The following is a 20,432-nucleotide window of genomic DNA, read 5'->3' as shown; positions in this document are numbered from 1 at the left end:
ACTTGGTAGCCCAGGCTGTCCTCAAACTCATAGAGATCTGCCTGGCTCTGCCTCCCAAGTGCTGGGATTAAAGGTGTGTGCCACCACCACCCAGAGATATGTATTTATATTCTGTGTTATATTAATGTATATAAAGTATGTTTTTGTATTCATCCAGTCCACTAGTATTTATCAAATATCTTTCCTTGTTTGGCATTGACATGGACAAATACCACCATTAATAATATCAATCACCATTAAAATGACAAAAGTTGTAAAATAGACAAGCCAAGAATGCTGCTAATTTGGTAAAGTGTTTGTCTAGCATGGTGAAACCCTTGGTTTGACCCCAGCCACACATAAACCGAGTGTGGTGGTACATCCCTGTAATCCAGGTGGAAGCAGACTATTATCCTGATATATATATCAAATTCCAGGCTAGCCAAGCCTACATGAAACCTCTTCTCAAGGAAAAGAAAAAGTTATAATTGCCAGCACTTTGCCAAAGTGAAAAACTATGTTTTCTTCTATGGGTATATCCTACGTCTGGGGTCATGTGATTTCACAGTCACAGCTGCAATGGGAATTTCACTTCACACCTGCATCTATCCTGCAGCATTATCAAATGAGCTCCTCCGAGCAAGAAGCATCCTCTTCAGCCAGCTCTCATGTCTGTGATGTCTCAAACACAATTACTCAGTGGGATTTCTGCAGCACTGCTAACTAGTAGGTGCTGTGAGGAGTGGGAATCTACAGAACACAAGCCAGCAAGTGCCAGGCTTACCTCTGCTTCAGAAGAAAAAGGAGGCTGTACGCCCTTCTCGGATGGATTGAGAAGGTCCTTCATTAAAAGGGTCTCTTTCTATTTTCTACTGAAACAAAGCAAAATCTCCTTTTGCTGTAGAACAGAAACTGAAGTTTGGGGGAGTAACTAGGCAAATGTGAAAACTAGAAGTGACCCAAAGCTGCACAGACTTTGTTAGATCTGTTATGAGCAACATTCCAGGGTCATCTCTCTACGTCAACCTCCACCCTTTAATGATATAGATTTATAAGATATAGTTATCTACAGCTTTGAACTTTATAAACACACACACACACATTTGAGATTGTATCTATATATGATCACGTGCATGTGAACTGCAGAGGCTAAAAAAGGGCATGGGATTCCCTGGAGCTGGAGTTACAGTGATTATGATTAGCCCTGCAACATTCATTCTGGAAACTGATCTTGGGTCCTCTGCAAGAGCAGTAAGCGCTCTTAACTGTGGATCCATCTCTGCAGCCCCTATTGATAGTTTTTAGAGCAATAGTTCTCAATCTTCCTGATGCTGCGATCCTTTAATACAGTTCCTCATGCTGTGGTGACCCTCAACCAAAAAATATTCCGTTGCTACTTCATGACTCTAGTTTGACTACTGTTATGAATTGTAATGTAAATATTTGATATTTAGGATATCTGATTTGCAGGACCCAGGTTTGTGACCCACAGTTTGAGAACTACTGTTTTAGAGAAAACTGGATAGAATCTTCAGATAATTTTTATAGTAGCTCAACTGCATCCATGTCTATCTACCCAAGATTTGTATAAGACTGCGCCCGTCAACAATTCATCAAGGATGAGGGAATGATCCATAAAGCCCCTTACATGGAGTGACTACATGCAACTGATCCTTGTTGGAGGAGAGATATCACTTTCCTCAGGGGCAGATCGACAGAAATGTTCTCCTTACTCCACTGGATAGCTTCCCACCCTGGCTCTGAAAAGCCACTAACCTCAGTGAGCCACACACAGCGGGAAGATACCACAGGAGGAGGTGTTAGTTCCTGTCATGGCAGCATCCTGCCTCAGCAGCTACAATCATCATCTGTTACCACGTGCATCCCTTAAATGTGTTTGCCAGGCACAGTTCTCTTGCCTTGCTTATCTCTTGCTCCTCTTGCTTTCCTGTCTGTCTGTCTGTCTGTCTGCCTGCCTGCCTGCCTCTCTCATGCCACCACTCCGAGATGGCATTTCACTCTTTCACTCTCCCCCTCCCTACTCCCCCAATAAACCCTTGCACTAACTGTTGGTAGAGCAGCTCCTTTAGTGGCATACCTTGGCAGCCCCCCACCCCCCGAAAGGTACCCACTCCTCCTTTTTATCTTTTCAGGAGGGACTTGTTGAGAAGAAGAGCTCCAAAGGGAGGACGGGAGGATTGGAGTGGGGGTTGTGAAGGAGGGGAGTGGGAAAGAAAATGGCTAAAATTTATTATATTAATGTATGAGACTGTTGAAACACTTTTAAAGGAATCATTGCTGTGAAAAACTGAAAGAAACCAGAGAAGCACAGGATATAAATTTAGCCACCTGGGCAGATTTAGAATGACCATGCACACCCCTTAAATGTGTCGGCCATGGAATTCTCTTATGTTATTTATCCTAGGTAAGTAAGAGTTAAGAACAACTGGCACCATTTGTGATGGTAATATTAGTTGCGAAGTTAACCAAGTCTAGAATCACCTAGGATATGGGTCTCTGGGCATGCCTGTGGGAGAGACTGAGTATGCCTATTGATGTGGGAAGATTCATTTCAGTTGTGGACAGGGTCATTCCCTCAGGAGGGGGTTGTGGAGTTGATAAAATGGAGAGAATGAACTGAACACTAGGAAGCATTCATTGCTGTTTCTTGCGTGTGGATACATGGGACCAGCTGCTTCCAGCTCCTGCTGCCTTGACCTCCCCACCATGATGAACTGTATCATGATGAGCTGTGAGCCAGAATACAGCCTTCCTCCCATGGATTGCTTTTGCCAAGGTGGTTTATCACAGATAGAGGAAAAGAAACAGACATCATTCACTTTCAGAATTCCAGGATTGCAATAATGTAATAAATCACACAAGATGGGGAAAATTAAATCATTCAATCCTCACAATCAAGGCTAATAGCCCTAATTTAGGTAAAGAAATACTCATAAGATAGATTTCAATATACAGTGAAATGTAACAACAAATGTGGCCTTTTGTTATATAGTACATCATCTTCTCAATACCAGCTACTGGGTGATACCCAATTAGCCTGACATCTTTCACGTGATAGGAGGTATGCAAGATGCCACTGGGCCATGAGACTGATACTTGCTTATTTTCTAGAACACATCCCTAGCCTTCGTAACTTCAGAATACACCTTAATCGTCAAAATTTTATGATCCAGATTTTAGAGACTGCTCCGCATGTCCAAGAACTCTCTGCTCCTATAGAGTCACCAGATTTGGTCCCCAATATGCTCTCTGGCTTGCATGGGACCCTGAACACATGTGTGTGCATGTGCACATATACACATTCAAATTCATAAATGTAAAATAAATAATTCATAACCTCTCTGAGAAAAGTTTAAATACCAAGAGATTCAAAACTTCCATAAGAAAAAAATCCTAAATAGATTTTTAAAAATGCCTTTCTCACACAGATTCAAGCTTCTTATTGTTGTGTGTGTATATTTATGTGGAAGTACGTGTAGAAGCAAGGTATCTAGAGAGGGGCCCGAGGGAGGGGAATAACGTGTGCTTAAGGGAGAGGAACAGGAAGGATAACAATACACTAGATAGGAAAGTGGCAGAGGGAACAGTGGGAGGGCGCTAAAAAGTACACAGGGCAATTCGGAGGGCAGGAAGACAGAAGGGAGGAGGAGCCGGGAGAAGAAATGGAAACTGACATTAATTCTAATATATATGAAAACGCCACCTGGAAGCCAGCTACTTTATAAGCTGCTTAAAAAATAATTTGGAGGCTGGAGCAAGCAATGACTCAGACATGAAGAGCATTTGTTATTCTTCAGAAGGACCTGAGTTCAGTTCTCAGAATGCCATTTGAACAGCTCCAAACCAAACTCCACCACTGAGAGCTCTGATACCCTCTTCTGGCTCCCATGAGCATGTATGTCACATGTCAAGCACAGACATACATAAACATCATTTAAAAAAATCTTCAAAGAGTAATCATATTTTAAATGTCCTTATTGATTGATAAGAATCTTTTCACCTGCATGTCTGAAAGTGCACGACATGTCTTAAAGCTTTGGCTATAATGTATTGAAATCATAATAAAGTTTGTCTATTTTTTAGTGTGTCTACACATAAATGTCCATTTCCTTTCACACCTATACAAATGTCTTTCACCATAATGTTTCCTCCCACAAGCAAACATCTACTTCCAAATTCAGAATCTTAACTCCTTTTCCTACAATGAATTCAACCAAGACTTTTTGAGCAGTATTGAAACAAACCATCTGCCCCACTGGACATTGTTAGATATAAGAAATAGGTAAAAACAAGCAAACATACACACACACACACACACACACACACACACACAAACAAACAAAAAACTATGAAAATATTGGTTTGCAATCACATGGCTGTACACTATAAACCAAAACAATACTTTGTTCATCAAGAAAGTCTTACTAGCCAAAGGCAACTCAACCACATCTTCTTCAGGGGGAGCCCTCTTTGCTAAGAGGAGACTAGGGACCAGCTTGCCATACATCAGGTCGAATTCCTGTCCACTTGGAATCTAGCTAGTCAGACTCACAGTTTCATTTTTTCCTTTAAACATTTTAATCATCATTTTATTTTATTCATGTGAGTGTTTTGCCTACATGTATGCTTGTGTTTCATTTGTACTCACAGAAGCCAGAATGGAATATTGTATTCTCTGAAACTCGAGTTATAGAGAGTTGGCTGTGTTAATGCTAGGAATTCAACCAGGGTTCTCTGGAAATGTACCCTGTGCTCTCAGTTGCTGAGCTATCACTCCAGTTTCCAAGCTACAGTTTCTTAAACTGTAGATCATGATCCACATGGAGTCTCATTATCTAATGTTACAAAAAAAAAATAGCAATAATGTGACATTCCTGAATGTATAAGAAAAAGTAATTTAAAACCAAATTCATAATGAATTTAAGATGTTTCCGGCAGCACTAAGCTACGTGGTATCATGTGACTTCACTGCAGTCTTGGCTGTAAACATGCAGCATATGCATTGTACACTGTACATGTTGTAGTACCTCACACTGATGGACACTGGCTACAGCATGCTGCCTCTGACTCAAAGTGCATAATAAATTGTAGAGTTTTAACTCTACATGTCTAATTTGTTACTCCTATGGAAACATGGCAGCTTAATGATCGAAAACCAAGACAGTATTTTCCTATCATTTCTCAGCATGTAAATATCAAGACAATCAAAAGTCTATCTTTTGATTATATGGTGTTAGAATGTTAGATTTTAACAACTGATGTTCCAGTCATCCATTCAATATAATTTATTTTGGCTTGAAATTAGAACAGAATTTCCAACAGTTTTAGAAATAGCTGAAAATATAACAGCCATTTTATGCTGAGTGTACCTGGCTAGTATGTTTTCTGACAGAAGTCCATGTTGCCCCAAACCTTTACCATTCCTCATTTATTTTCTGCTATGATTAATAACACAAATTAGATAGAAACTTAAAAGTTTAAAAGTCTGTGTTTCAAAATGGCCTTACACATTATGCAAGCACCCTGTACTGTGGCATAATTCATAATAAGACTTTAACTTGTCTGGAAAAAAAAGCCATCACAAATTACTGTCTATGTATGCTATATTTTCATTACAACTCAACTCACAAAAGAAAAATATGAATGATGCAAGAAATAATATACTTTGGTAGAATGACTTTTATCGTAAAATGATTTATTCTCTTATAAGAATGGGGGAAATCAGTGCTTAAAGAGTCCAAACAGCTCATAAGCATTTAATAAAGCATTTTTATCTATAACATAATGTCATGTGTGGAATATAAGGCAAGCACTATAGAATTTGGCAAAAATAGAAGAAAAAAATCTCACGGGATTTAAGGAAAATTATCATTTTATTTCATCTCTAGACTCTGCTCAAAAGGTATGCTGAGCAGGGTGGTAGGGGTGCACACCTTTAATCCCAACATTCCGGAGGCAGAGCCAGGTGGATCTCTGTAAGTTCAAGGCCAGCCTGGGCTACAGAGCAAGATCCAGAACAGGTACCAAAACTACACAGAGAAACCCTGTCTCAAAAACAAAATAAAACAAAAACAAAAACAAAACAAAACAAAAAAAAGTATGCTGAGCTAAAAGACAGTACTGCCTTCACAACTGACATTGAGGGTAGGAAGTCAGGCATTGGAGCCATGTCCAGTTCATAGGCACTACCCCCTCTGACACAGGGATCAGTTACTGCAGGATTCTCTGTTAGCATTTCAGCTTTGAGGTAGGAAATAAACAGAAAACATTGTCTTTAAGAATTTACTTCTGGGACCTAAGGATGACTTAGCAATTTAGAGCACTCACTGCTCTAGAAGACCTTAGTTTGGTTCTCAAAACTTACACAGGACAGCTTACAACCACCTGCAATTTCAGCATCAGGGTGGCTGACGCCCCCTTCTGGCCTCTGGTGGCACTGCATGCATTCACATGCACGTGCTCACCCCTACTGCTGCTATACATAATTGAAAAGACTAAACTGTTTTAAAATAAAAGGAAGAATTTGCTTCTTGACTAGTGGAATGGTTCCGTGGGTAAAGGCACTTGCTGACAAGCCTGACAGACTGAATACATTCCCCTGCCACATGGTAGAAGGAGAGAACGTCTGCCACAGTTGTCTTCAGGCTTCCAAATGCACACCATGACAAACACCCCGATCTCACAAGTAAATAAATTAATTACTTAATTGATTAAAATGTCTTAAAAATTTAAGACATTTCTTTCTTGCTTTTTTAAAAATATCTACATGATACACACACATACACACACACACACACATACACACACACACACACATAGTGGAAACTATGCATACTTAAGATATAATAGTTTCTCATTCTCACTGAGATGGCTCAAGGTTTTCAATTTATGATACTTCAGAGAAAAATGAGAAAGAAATGAAGATTTTAATTTTTTAAACAGTAAAGGGTCTTGGTGTGTATTTTATGTGGAGGTATTTTCTAGATGAACAGGCATAGAGGGGCAAGAATCAGCAGCAGATTTCCTCTGCTGAGAGCTTTAGGAACAGGATCCCAGGCAGACCTGGGAGCAGAACCATAGTGAAGAGAAAGGCTGTTTCCACCTGCTTTATAAAGATGGGGAGGGCAGGATGAGTGCATCTCTGAAGTAAAAACATGATCTTGCCAAATCTCTGCAGCTTCCCTTAACAGTGACAACAATAAAGAGGGTTTTATCTCATTGGCTATCTTACAGAAGCCTAAAAGTAATCCATCTTAATGAGGTAGTCCCTTTGAGCACCAAGAAATAAATGGTATCATTAATTTCCTTTGAAGTAATGCCTCCTTTCTTATTAATGTTCGGGTTCCTGTGATAGTGTCCCTTTGGACACTTGACCACTTGACTTAATGTAGTTCTCTCCCTAACATGAATGGATTTAGTCAAAAGCAGTCGCCCACACTTAGTAAAGGGGTGGATTGGCTCATGGGATCATAAGAGCATCCTTTTGAAAATTAAAACTGAAAAGATAGCTCAATATAATGTGGGTTTACTCTTCAGAGAAAGTGTGTGTTCCGTCCCATGATTCTCTGTACAATATTTATAAATTATTCCCTTGAGTCCTAGGACAGGATCCATTAATAGCTTTAGACAACTTTCCATCTCCTAAGTGTTGGTTGTTTGTTATGTGCTCAATGTCCAATGTGTGACCGTTTGGAATATCTGAATGTGACAAACTACTATATATGATGAATATTTACAATGGAAAATTTAAAAGACTAATTTTGAAAAGAGAGAAAAAGACATGAAGTTGGAAAGGGACTATGAGAAGAGTAATCCTGGAAGAGTCAGAAGGCAGACGCAGAGAGTTGAAATTATAAGAATACTTTGTATTTGTGTGTAAAATTACAAATGGATCAATAAATGTATCTAAAATGAAATTAAAATAAAATAAAAATATATTAAAGCGAAAATAAAAAGAATTATGAACAAATACATAAAAATATTTTTGCATAATATTACAGTATTTATTGCATTCATCTTTGGCTGATACATCTCCAGGTAATCTTTTTCTCTTCTGTAGTTTCCACAAGTAGAACATATTTGTTTCTTTAATATAAGTATTACATTATTTAGAAATATCGCTAAAACTTAGTTGTCCAAAATTTAGATTGCTCAGGTCATATGCACAGGATAATTCTTATCCATAAAGAACACATTTCAGAAGCCCCAGTGGGTACATGAATCTATGTTGGTACCCAGTCTTGTATATTGCATACTTTTTCACTAATGCACATGCATCTCTTGAAAAGCTTCATTTGTAAATTGCACACAGTAAGAGAATAGCACACATCACTAGAAACAAAATACAACAATTAAGCCATGTGTAATACTGTGTACCTTTAATCCTAGCACCCAGGGGTCAGAGGCAAGAAGATCTCTGTGAGTTTGGAGTCAACCCAGTCTACACAGGGAGCTCTAGGAAGACCAGGACTATTTTTCCCTTTTAAAAATTCAGACAATAATGTTCAATTTTAATTTAAAAGACAGTTTGTGTTTTCTTTCTAGTGTGTGTGAAATGCCAGCATCACTGTTCTTGGGCTATGAGACCATCGTAAAGGACTGTGTGATGCCATGGTAACTGATCTGACAACCGGAAGAGAACTAGATAACTACAGTCAGGTAGCATGTTTTGTATGGGTACAGTGATTAAGATCATTTGTGTGCTGAATAGATCAGCTGGGAGGCTGTGGTGTATCATTGTGTTACTGGAATGGTATGGAATTTCAGAGTTAGAAATTGTTGGTTTCTATAGTTTTTCATTTAATATTTTGGACGACAGTTGATCACAAATATGGTAACTGAAAACATAGTTAAGGTAGGTTGTTAAATCTTTATCTCATACACTCCAAATGGTTACTTGTCGTTTGAGTATTTTCTTTTGATCAACAGCTATGCTAAAACATGAAGGAAAATACAACTCTGTCATGTATACATAGCCATTGAAAAATAATGGGTAGGGGCAAAAAGGTGGCTCAGTGGGTAAAAGGACTTGGCATGCAAACCTGACTACCTGAGTTTGGAAAGAGAGAACCAACTCCTGAAAGATGTTCTTTGATCTCCATATCCATGCTGGAGCACATATGCTTATGTACATACATACATACAGAGAGAGAGAGAGAGAGAGAGAGAGAGAGAATAAAATAATTAAAAATTAGTAGTACATATTAGCCACTTTTATGTGAAATCTATAAAAGGGGTTTCTGTCCCAGGAGAGTATAAACTAGGCCATAATAGAAAGTGAGAGATGGTCCTGGTGACACAGTTTTAAATTTACACATGCATATGCTACATATTTTTATATGATAGCCACAAAAAGAAAAAAAGATGAGGTTTTATGTGAACATTATCTATATAGTTACTACTTACCTCAGAAAAAGAACTTGAAAAAGACTCCCAAATTCTTTGTCAGTTTTATTGTACATGAAATAATTCTAACATTATTATTAGATTTGTGAAATCATGTATGAGATCATATATTCTAAATGTGTTAAAATAGTAAGTAGCTATCAAAATATATCAATAGATTAACTATGTAAGAAATATCTGAGTGTATAGGAAATTCTATACCCTAAATACGTATGCTGAGTACAGAGCTATCAGTCTTTGTGTAAGGGCTTAATGCACGTCTATTTGTGTACATGTGTGCACAGACATGTATATCTATATTATGTGGAGGCCAGAGGATAATGTCAGGTGTCTTCTTATTTAAAAGATTTACACGGGGGGGGGTGTGTGTGTGTGTGTTGTGTGTGGGTGTTTTGCCTGCATTTATGTTTGTGTACCATGTTCATGCCAAACGAAGGCTCCAGATCTCCTGGAACTAGAGCTATAGATGGCTGTGAATCACCTTGTGGGTGCTGGGAACTGAATTCGGGTCCTCTGCAAGAGTAATAAGTGCTTTTCACTGCTAAGCTGTCTCCCCAGCCTCCAGGAGTCTTCTTCAATCACTTTGCAAGTTATTTTTACTTTTCTTTCTGTTTTTGTTTTGCTTTGACAGGCTGCCTAGTCCAGACTTGTATTGAAATTTCTAAATGACATTGAACTTCTGATTCTTCCATGTCCTAAGAGCTAAAATTACCATTGTGCACCACCTTGTCCTGCGTATTGGTGCAGGAGACTGAATTCAGAGCTTCAGATCTGATAAGTAAGCATTCAGCCAATGGAGCAACAGTCCCCAGACCTCCACTTCACTTCTTAAGACAGGGTTCCTCAGTGGTTTTGTTAAGCCATCCCCAGAGACTCTTAGGTCTCTGCCTTTGCAGCTCTGGGATTTAAGGCGCATGCCAACATGTCTGGTTTTTCACATGGGTTCTGGTCTTAAACTCAGATCCTCATCTTTGTACAGCAGTCAATTTCCTGAGACATCTTTTCAGCCCCACCATCATTTATCAATCTTTATCAACATATTAATCATGTAAAAATATATTTGAGCAAGTACATCTGTGCAAATGGAGAGAGAGACAGAAAGAGAGAGAGAGACAGAAAGAGAGAGAGAGAGAGAAAGAAAGAAAGAAAGAAAGAAAGAAAGAAAGAAAGAAAGAAAGAAAGAAAGAAAGAAAGAAAGAGGGGGAGAGGGAGAGAATATGCTGTTTAACCAGTGAATTTAATCACTTGGTATTTTTTTTTTAAGGATACTTATCAGAAATAAGCAGCAACATTCCTCCTTCAGAACTGTTCAATCTGCTGTTTCGAGCATCCAATTCAGGAAGTGTTTTCAATTATAGGTGGCTGTTAAGAGTCATTTCAGAAAGTCAGGGAACGATTTCTATATGTTGCATTTACTACATTGGTTTAAATGGTTGACCTCTCCTCTCTGTTTCCTAAGACCTTGTCAGGTTGCAACGGGTTGTTTCTAATAAAGAAGTAAACAAAACAGGATTCTATTCTGGTCCCAGAACCCTGACTGAGGTGCTGTACTTAAGTGACATTAAAGAGGGATGCTAAGGTCAGCGAGCAAACACTGCTTGTTCTGTGCATGTTGGTGTGCTTAATGAGGAGAAAGGCAAGAAAGATGGGTGTTACGCTTGTTGTTCAGCGCCAGTTATATGTTTATAAAATAATGAGTTACACCATTTGTAATCTCTTCCAGTGTTTCACATAATGCCTTCCCACATGAATGGGTTAACTCCAGATTCTGAGTTTCTAATGCTCCATTTAAAAAGTTGGCAATGGGTAATTTTTCTTTCTCTTTTCCACAGCTCCTGTTGCCATAAAATCCTAATTCCCTGATGGATAGTTGTCAATGAATAATTCATGTAACTGTGGCTCCAGTGTATAAATTTTTTATTAGCTCCTTGGGCAGTAGGTGTGTTGCACCATGCTGCCCATTGGGTCTCTGCAGAGAGCTCTGTCATTAAACAAAAATGGAAATAAGCGGGAGAAAGCACATTGGTCAGACCACAAGATAAACAGTAAATGGGTGCTCAAAGTTCACTTAACATTTAACAAGGGAGATGAGCGTGATAACAGTGTAGCACCTGAAAAATCAGAGTTGGCTTAGATGCAGGGCTTTCACTTTCAGACACTTCCACGTGAAATGAAAGGGTCTTTAAGTATGAGTTTCCACATTTACCTTTAAAAAGAAAACAGATGGGTAGGGAGAGAGCCCTGTCAGTTGTGTCAGGGAAGGGCTTGCTTGCAAGCATGTGGACCTGAGTTAGGTCACCAGAACCTATGTGAAGAAGAGGAAGAAGGAGGTGGAGGAGGAGGAGGAGGAGGAGGAGGAGGAGGAGGAGGAGGAGGAGGAAGTAGAAACAGAAGCATAAGCAGCCAGGTGTGGTGGCAGGCTCTTGTAATCCCAACACTCAGAAGGCAGAGGCAAATGCTTCTCTAGTGTTCACTGGCTGACTAACCTAGTCTACCTCAAGAGTTACAGGCCAATGAGAAATTTAAGAAAACAAAAGTGGATATCTCTAAGGTTGTCATACATACATACACTTAGATGCACCCGAACCTGCACCCCAATATACAGAGAAATAATCATGAAAAACTAGAAAATAAAATAATCAGGTTCTGTTTTCAAGGATAGTTACATCATCAATGGAATAGAAATAGCATTCACACGGGAAGATGGTTTAACAGCTAACTTCTAACCAGAGGTTTTCAGATAAGTGTAGATAAGAAAAGTGGGTCACAGGGAATGTCCCATCCTATTAAGAATGTTTTAATTCTACGATTCCTAAGGACTTGGCTATGGCATCCCATTTTCAAAACAGACACCAGCGGTCCACTCAAAACAATTTAGAGACCATTGCATAGGCCTCCTGCTCTAAATGCAATCTTCAGAATAAACATTTCTATTAAACTATAGAGAGGCATCAATCTTCATGGTTTTTAAAATCATCGTCACAAATTGCTGGGGACTGTTAGGTCTCAGGGAGTGCACATATCTAGAAATGAGCTCAAGCTGGGCTATAGAAAGATTTCTGATGGTTGGAGAAAAGCCAGAGTTCCTCAGGAACTTGGGAAATGGATTTTCTGTCCCTAGAAGTCCCTCCTTCAAGCAACCCTACTCTTTATAAGCCTTATGATTTGTCCATCATTCTCTCTCTCTCTCTCTCTCTCTCTCTCTCTCTCTCTCTCTCTCTCTCTCTCTCTCCTCTGTCTCACAGATAGCCTGGCCATATCCCGTCTACTTCTCTTTCTCTCTACTCAGGACTCTTTCAGCTGCCTCTGGATCTTTTCTTTCTCTCTTACTCCCAATAAAATCCTCCCCGCTCTAATGGTGCGGCCATTTCAGCAGTATCTGCACTGAGCCACCTTGCATATACAGGGACATGTTCTGAAATATCATATATTTTTTTTAAATCAGGAGGCAGTTATAAATGCTAGCTACTGGTGAATGCGATTTAAGTGAAGTGGTCTAAAGTAACTGGAAAAAAAACCCTCGCTGTGTATAATTTTGGCCATTTGAGACACCGCTAAGCGAACACTCAAGTGCATAGGCAGAGTAAATGCGTCAAAGAAAAAAGTGGGGGAAAATTGCCATCTTTTACAAAGGAGAGGCATTGCACATTTTAGCATCCAAACAACTTCTGGTGTAAAACAAAATGTGACCGTTTCCAAAGGCTCAAGCCCAAATTTATATATACTTCTTGTCCAACTGTCCGCCTCTCCTCTAGACACCTCTTTTCAAAATTACATCATATATAGATTAAAAATCCACTTTTCCTAAGAGATGTGTTTGTGCATCCTTATCGAGTACAGATGAGCAGCAACAACTAGAGGGCAGCAAGCCCCCACCCCACACCCCAGTACACTGGCGCTAATCTGATGGTACCCCCCTTGTCTATGATCATTTGACAACACACCTAAGCTCAGAAATATTTCACTCTGAAACGTTTTGGATCTTGCTCCTGAGTGAAATAAACAAAAACAAACAAACAAAAAAGTTCAACATGACTGCCTCTGCCTTCTATATACTTCTGACATTTTCATTTAGTGGAACCTGCAGAAAAAAGGCTAGGATGTGGGGCTGGAGAATTGGCTCAGGAGTTAAAGAGCACTGTTGCACCTGCAGAAGACCCAGGGTTGGTTCCCAGCACCCACATGGTGGCTCACAATCATCTCTACCTCTGCTTTCAGGGGCTCTGACACCTTATCTCTGCAGGCACCAGGTGCGCATGTAATACACAGACATACATGAAGGTAAAACATGCACATAAATAAATACATCTAAAAATAATTTTAAAAAGCTAGTGTTCGAAACCAGGTGCTTCCCCCCAAGGCTGCCTTTAGCAACTCAGTGCCCCAGCCACATAATCACTCACCACCAAAAGCTACAGATTTCTACTCTCTAAACCACACGTTGAGCACCCTCCCTATGAGCATGCACTATACCCCTTTAAAAGGTCCCTTCCAAGACAGCTGACTCTCTCTCTTGCTCTCTCATTCTGTCTATAGCTTTCACTGTCTGTCCCTCTCTCTCTCTCTCTTTCCTGTCCTCGCTCCGAGGTGCCTTCACTCTCTGCCCCCACTCCTCCAATTAATCTCTTACCTGAGACCTGTTGCATGGTATGATCGTTCCAGCATACCTTGGCCCCGGCCAGCCAAAGTACACCTTCTTCTGCAGAAACCCTGACAGCTAACATTGTGGTTATATCCAAATGTTGGGGATAAAGGCTCAACCTTTATACCAGCAACTAAAACCACTCAAAAAGGGAAAAAAAAGACAGGATGTTGAAACTGGTGATGATTTAAGGGAAGGTGAATTTAACCATTTTCACATGACCACTTTTGCTAATGAGTTTTCTAGGGATCCAGTCAATGAATAAGGCTGCCCTCCAAATATGTAAAATTAAAAAATAAATTATCATGTTTGGTTTGACTTTTAGTAGCTCAATGTATAAAGAAGTTTCAATTTACTATAAACCCAACATTTAAAAAAAAAAAGTTTTGTGTATACGTATGGTATACATGCATACGGCTATTTGTGTTCATGAGTGTGTGTCTAAAGTTGATTTTAATTGTCTTCCATAGTCACGCTCCATGCTCCACATTGTTTGCTGAGGCAGATCTCATGAGTAACCAGAAACTTTCCAGTTCAAGGAAGCCAACTTGATTCTCAAGTCTTCTACCTCTACCTCATAAGTGCAGGATTCCAGCAATTCATGGCTGCAGCTTTCTCATGTGCCCACGGGATCCAAATTTGCACCCTCATGCATGTGTGGTGAGCACTTTGTCAATGGAACTTCTCTTTGGCCCTCATATTTGTAGTCTTTAAAGAATTTGTATATCCCAGATCAAAAGGGAAAATTGTTTCAACATTTGCATATGTTCACAAGTTATACAAGTGTGAAAATTGGAGCTCCCACTTTGAGAATTAAGAGCATAGGCCAGTCTGGCCATCTCAGCAACCATGGCCTTCAGGACACTCTGATCTGAGCTAACTGTCCCCTGTCAACCTCCTACAACAAGCTCTCAGTGCTCAGCTTGGTAAGTTCTAGAAATAAACATGAGAGAAGATCAAGGAGACAGAGAGAACAGCATTAACAGTGCCAGTTGTGCTACAGCAACATAGGTTTTTCTGAGCATCTTATTTATTGAGTTTTATTATGCATCTTCAAAATATATTTCATAATTAGCAGATTATTTCTAGAAAATCATGCACATAAAATTATTGACTGGTTACATGTCCTTGCTTTAATGGCATCTTCACTAAAAGTCTAAGAAGATTGTTTAGATATTCTCACATGTATTTGATTTATTATGATGTTTCCCTTAAGACAAATGAAGGTTAAAGTAATATCTTGTATGTATATTTGATTTATTAAATGATATCAAGAAAATGGAAATCGTTAGAATAATCTAAAATATTGCCTATCTCTTCTATCACCATGAAAATTCCTGTGTCTAGGCTGAAAAGATGGCTTAGTGGGTAAGGATGCTTGGCAACAATCCTGATGTTCTGAATTTGATTTCAGTGGTCCACAGGATAGAGAGAGATAACTGACTCCTACAGGTGACCTCTGACTTCCTCATGCATAGTATGGCATGAGGGCATGAGTGCCCACAGACACAGTAAGTGGATAAATCTACATTAAAAATTTTTTAAAAAATCTGTCTGCTTATCATTATAGTCATTGTTAATATATGCTAAATTAAAATAAAGATACCCACGATAAGACCTGTTCTATTGGAGCCATTGTATTATTATTCAAAGTATCTTTGTTCTTATTTTCCTACTCTAGTCATTTCCACCTATGGTTTATCTAAAGCTTGATTGTTTTCCAAGTTAAATGTTCATTTTCTGATAGATTTTTGAAGTTCTACTGCAGCCAAATAAGTATTTTTAAAAGACATTATAATTGTTCCAGGCTATCTAGGATCTCTATGAGTTATTCTTTCTGAGTTCAAAGCTTGTCATCACATTTCTGAAATCAGTAAGAAAAAAAAGACATTAAGAGAGAGTGTTCAACAGTAAAGAAAGGAAATGCAACATCCTGCAGAGCAAAGACTCCAGAAGGCCATATCTGGAACGATCCCTCATGTGACATTAAAGTCTACTCCCAGGAAGGCGTATAGTTCTCACAGTTTGAAAAGATCAAGAAGACTCTTCAAAGTTCTGTCAAACTTCCCTTATTTTAAACCTTAACAGCTAGTGAAGTACCCAGGTATCTTAAAATGTCAGGGATAGTTTTTAAAACATAAGAATATAGTTCATGATTCTTTTACTATTGTCCAAATCAAACTAATCAATTTGGATTCTTTTTCCTCTAAGGAAAAAAAAAGTATTAGATTTACTTAAAACAGTGGGTTTCTGGTATTGTACCCATACCTAATGCAAACCACATTTGAGCTGCAATAGCATGATAGCAAGAACTCACACATATTGAAATTTTTTGATTGTTCTCTGATAATTTAATTCATGTATATAATGTCTCTTGGTCACACCCACACTGTACTCACTTTCTCCAGCTTTCTCTACCACCCATTATCTCATCTCATTCCAGTCTTCATGTCCTTATTTTATATTTATTTATTTGACTCACTGAATCCAACTAGTGCTGTGTACGTGTGTGTGGATATAGGGTTATTCAAGTGGGCATTCCTAGTGGAATGGGAAAACTACTAGTAGCCACACTCCTAAAGAAAAGTGACTTTCCTTCCCAAGTCGCTTTAGCTCCTCAGAGAGGGGTGAGTCTTGGGAGCCTCTCCCTCCTATATGATGAGATTTTTTTTTTTAAACTGGCTTCATCATGTGTAAGTAATTCAGCTGCTATGAGTTCACGGGTACAACAGCTATGTCATGTCTAGAAATCAGCACGCCACAGGACTGCCCCATCCTCAGGCTCTTTTTTGTTTTTGTTTGTTTGTTTGTTTGTTTTGTTTTTTTTTGTTTGCTTGTTTGTTTTACTTCTGCCTCCTCCTCTAGGACCTTCCCTGAGTCTTGCATGATGGCACAATGCAGACGTCTCATCTGAAGCTCATCACTCAGAGTCTCTTAGAATCAGCACTTTGGACAATAATGAACCTCTACATTAACCATTACCTACTGCAAACTGTTTCTGACCAGGAGAGCACCACACAGCCCCTCTACTGAGTTGGGGACTGAGTTTGAATGTACTGGGAATATCCACACCACTTATTCTGACATTTTATAGTAAATTATTGCTTCTCCGAAGTGGAATAAAAATACATAAGTCATAGGATCTTGATAAGTATACACTGTATTTAACAATATAAAGAACAAACCCAGGGGCTAGAAAGATGACCCAGCAGTTAACAGTACTTGGTGCTCATGCAGAGGACCTAAGTCTAGTTCCTAGCACTCACATTCAGCAGCTCACAACCACCTGCAATTACAACTCCAGGTTATCCAACATCCTCTGCCAGCCTCCATGGGCATGGCACTCATATACACATGCACATGTACATACCATACAAATAATAATACAAAATTATAAACAAAAATAAGAATGAATACAGTGGAATACCTAAACTAAATGATTGACAGTCAGTGGCTTCCTGAAGCATTGCTGTGAGAATGATTTTGCAGCCTCAGATCTAACGTCAGTGGAAAATAATATGATCAAACACTAATATGTACAATAAGTATCAATATCATATTTTAAAATTGCTTCCACAACATCCAAAGCCTGCACATAATTTCTGAGTTAAATAGTCACACCTTATTTTCCATGGCCAGGTTAAAAACTCCCTTCTGGTTGCTAGAGATGTAGTCAATCTGCCACCCTCCGTGTGAGTGTGTGTGTGTGTATATGTGTGTGTGTGTGTGTGTTGCACATGAATGTGACTTGAGAAGAGATATGAAGGTCTTCAGGTGTCTTCAAACTTTCAGTTGTGATAGGATCTCTCAATGGCATGTAACTTCAACAAATAGAAGAGGTTAGCTGGTCATTTAGTCCTAGGGGTCTGCCTATCTTTCTTTTGACTCCCATCTCAACTTTGCTAGGATTTTAAAAATGCATCACGATTTCTGACTCTTTCCCTGGACTCTGAACTCAAGCTTGCAAGGCAAGTCCTTTTCTAAGCCATCTTCCTGGACCATCATTTTGTCTTCAAATATATAACACAATCCAACAGGTCCTGACCAAAACACCGAGTATCCACATCAGAAGCAGGTAAGATTACCTAAGTTTACCAATCCACAACCTCTGTGATGCATAGCAGCTTCCTCTGAACTGAAACATTCCATCCAGGAAGAAGGAGGCTCACAAGACACAGGAGGCAAACAAAATATCCTGTGTGGCAAGGAGAAGCTTGCAGGATTCTGGCCCTTCTCCAGCTTCATAGAAGGAGTAAACAACTGCTGGGGGAGGATACTGACCAGCAGAACCTCCGAGAAGAGGGAGTCCCAGACTGTGGAACTTCTGCAAGCTGTGCAGAGCTCCAGCTTGCAGATTTGACAAGTAGTCACCCATGCTGGAATGGCTTTTTTGGTCGTGTCTTAGCTAGAATTTCTATTGCTGTGAGAAAACACCATAACCAAAAAACAGCATGAGGAGGGAGGGGTTTGTTTTATTTAATTACTCTCAGGGAACACTCCATCACTGAGGGATGTCAGGGCAGGAACCCAAGACAAGAATTTGGAGGAAAGAACTGAAGCAGAAGCCACGGAGGAATGTTGTGCATTGGCTTGCTTCTTGTGGCTTTTTCAGCCTGCTTTCTTACTGTTGTGTAGCAGCACCCAAGTGGCTCATAACCACTTGTACCTCCAACTTCAGAAAATCCAACACCTTTTTCTGGTCACTATAGGTACCTGCACTCATATGTATATACCAACACACAAATAAGCACTTATACTATAATTTAAAAGTAAGTTTGTTTTTTTTTTTTCAATTCAGGGCCTCAGCCCCTCCTCTTAATTACATTGTAATAAGAGGAGCTTGGATTTATTGGCTATAAACATAGTTCCTAGATAATACTTCCTTGCAACATTTTCTTCTGTTTTGCTTCCATGAGCATGGACATTTCAAGGGCATGTACTAATTATGACTTTGACACCATTTTGATTTCCTGGTTAGCTCTGAGAATAATTCCATGGCAGGTCCCAATTCCCTTGCCAGTGCCTTCTACTTTTAATTTCCTAATTTAATGAACTCCAGGAGAGGCTCTTACTTTACCAGCATCCTCCCCACGTATAGTTTTTGCTTTTCATAAAACCACTTGCAAATTAGACATTTATTAGGGTAAACTAAGGTATCTTACAACTCTTAAGAACAGCCCTGAAAAGGGGTTTTTCCAAATTATACATCTAGATTTCCATTTACAGGTGAACAGATAGTGAAAATGTGGTACATACGCACAACAGAATTTTACTGAGCCACAAAGAAAATTTAAAGTATGAAAAATGGATGGAACTACAAAACATTATATATCAAGAGAGGTAATCCAGACACAAGCAGGCATATACTATCTGTTCCCTCTCAAATGCGTATCCTAGCTTCTAATTAAATATGCATATCCAGGCGGGAGTAAATGTAAGCAAAGTCCAGAAAACTAGAAATGGACTCATGGTAGTGGAAAAGGGAAGCTCTCGGAGCTTTGAAAGGAGGAAGTGGCCGGGCGGTGGTGGCGCACGCCTTTAATCCCAGCACTCGGGAGGCAGAGCCAGGCGGATCTCTGTGAGTCCGAGGCTGGCCTGGGCTACCAAGTGAGTTCCAGGAAAGGCGCAAAGCTACACAGAGAAACCCTGTCTCGAAAAACCAAAAAAAAAAAAAAAAAAAAAGAAAAAAAGAAAGGAGGAAGTGCGGAAGGTAATAGAACACATCTGATATTAAAGAAGGAAAGAATGCTTCAAACAAACAAGGCAGAGGTGATCCAGTATGTAGGAAATGAAGTATGTAGGAAAAAGATGTTTGGAATCTGTTACTTTGTAAGCTAGATTAGAAGATAAGCATAAAACTGTTTTTAAAATCTTCAGAATTAGTGCTGTACTGATGACAGGCAAGAGAAAGTAATACCTGCAAAGCCTGCCTCATTCATCACAGGATAGTTGGAGAACGATTCTCCCAACTGTGAAAGAGTCACAAACAGGCTGACACAGCACTTAAGGAAACAGTGCTGTCCTCACTGAGGTGTGGTGAAATGTAGCAACATACTATGTTTACAGTGAGGCAAGTGCCTTGCATTCCCGGGGTCATTTCAAAGAACAGTAACTTAACTCCTAGCAAGCCCTTGTTGAATGGGACATCTGACCCACAAAGGAACAAGAAAAATCAATCCAATCTTCCCATTTCTAAAGAAACAAAAATGTTTGTAGCATGAAAGAGGAAATAAATCTAAACCAATACTAGCAAAATGAAATCGATTACTTTCAACATTCTAATTTACATATAAGTCACACAGACACATTAGATAGAAACATTATGGACAGACATGCACAGGAAGATATATGTCTTAGAAAGAGAAATATATGTGCATATGGATAT

The sequence above is a fragment of the Peromyscus eremicus genome, chromosome 15, assembly GCF_949786415.1.
Source record: "Peromyscus eremicus chromosome 15, PerEre_H2_v1, whole genome shotgun sequence".
Taxonomy (NCBI): domain Eukaryota; kingdom Metazoa; phylum Chordata; class Mammalia; order Rodentia; family Cricetidae; genus Peromyscus; species Peromyscus eremicus.
This window is presented reverse-complemented; position numbering follows the sequence as displayed.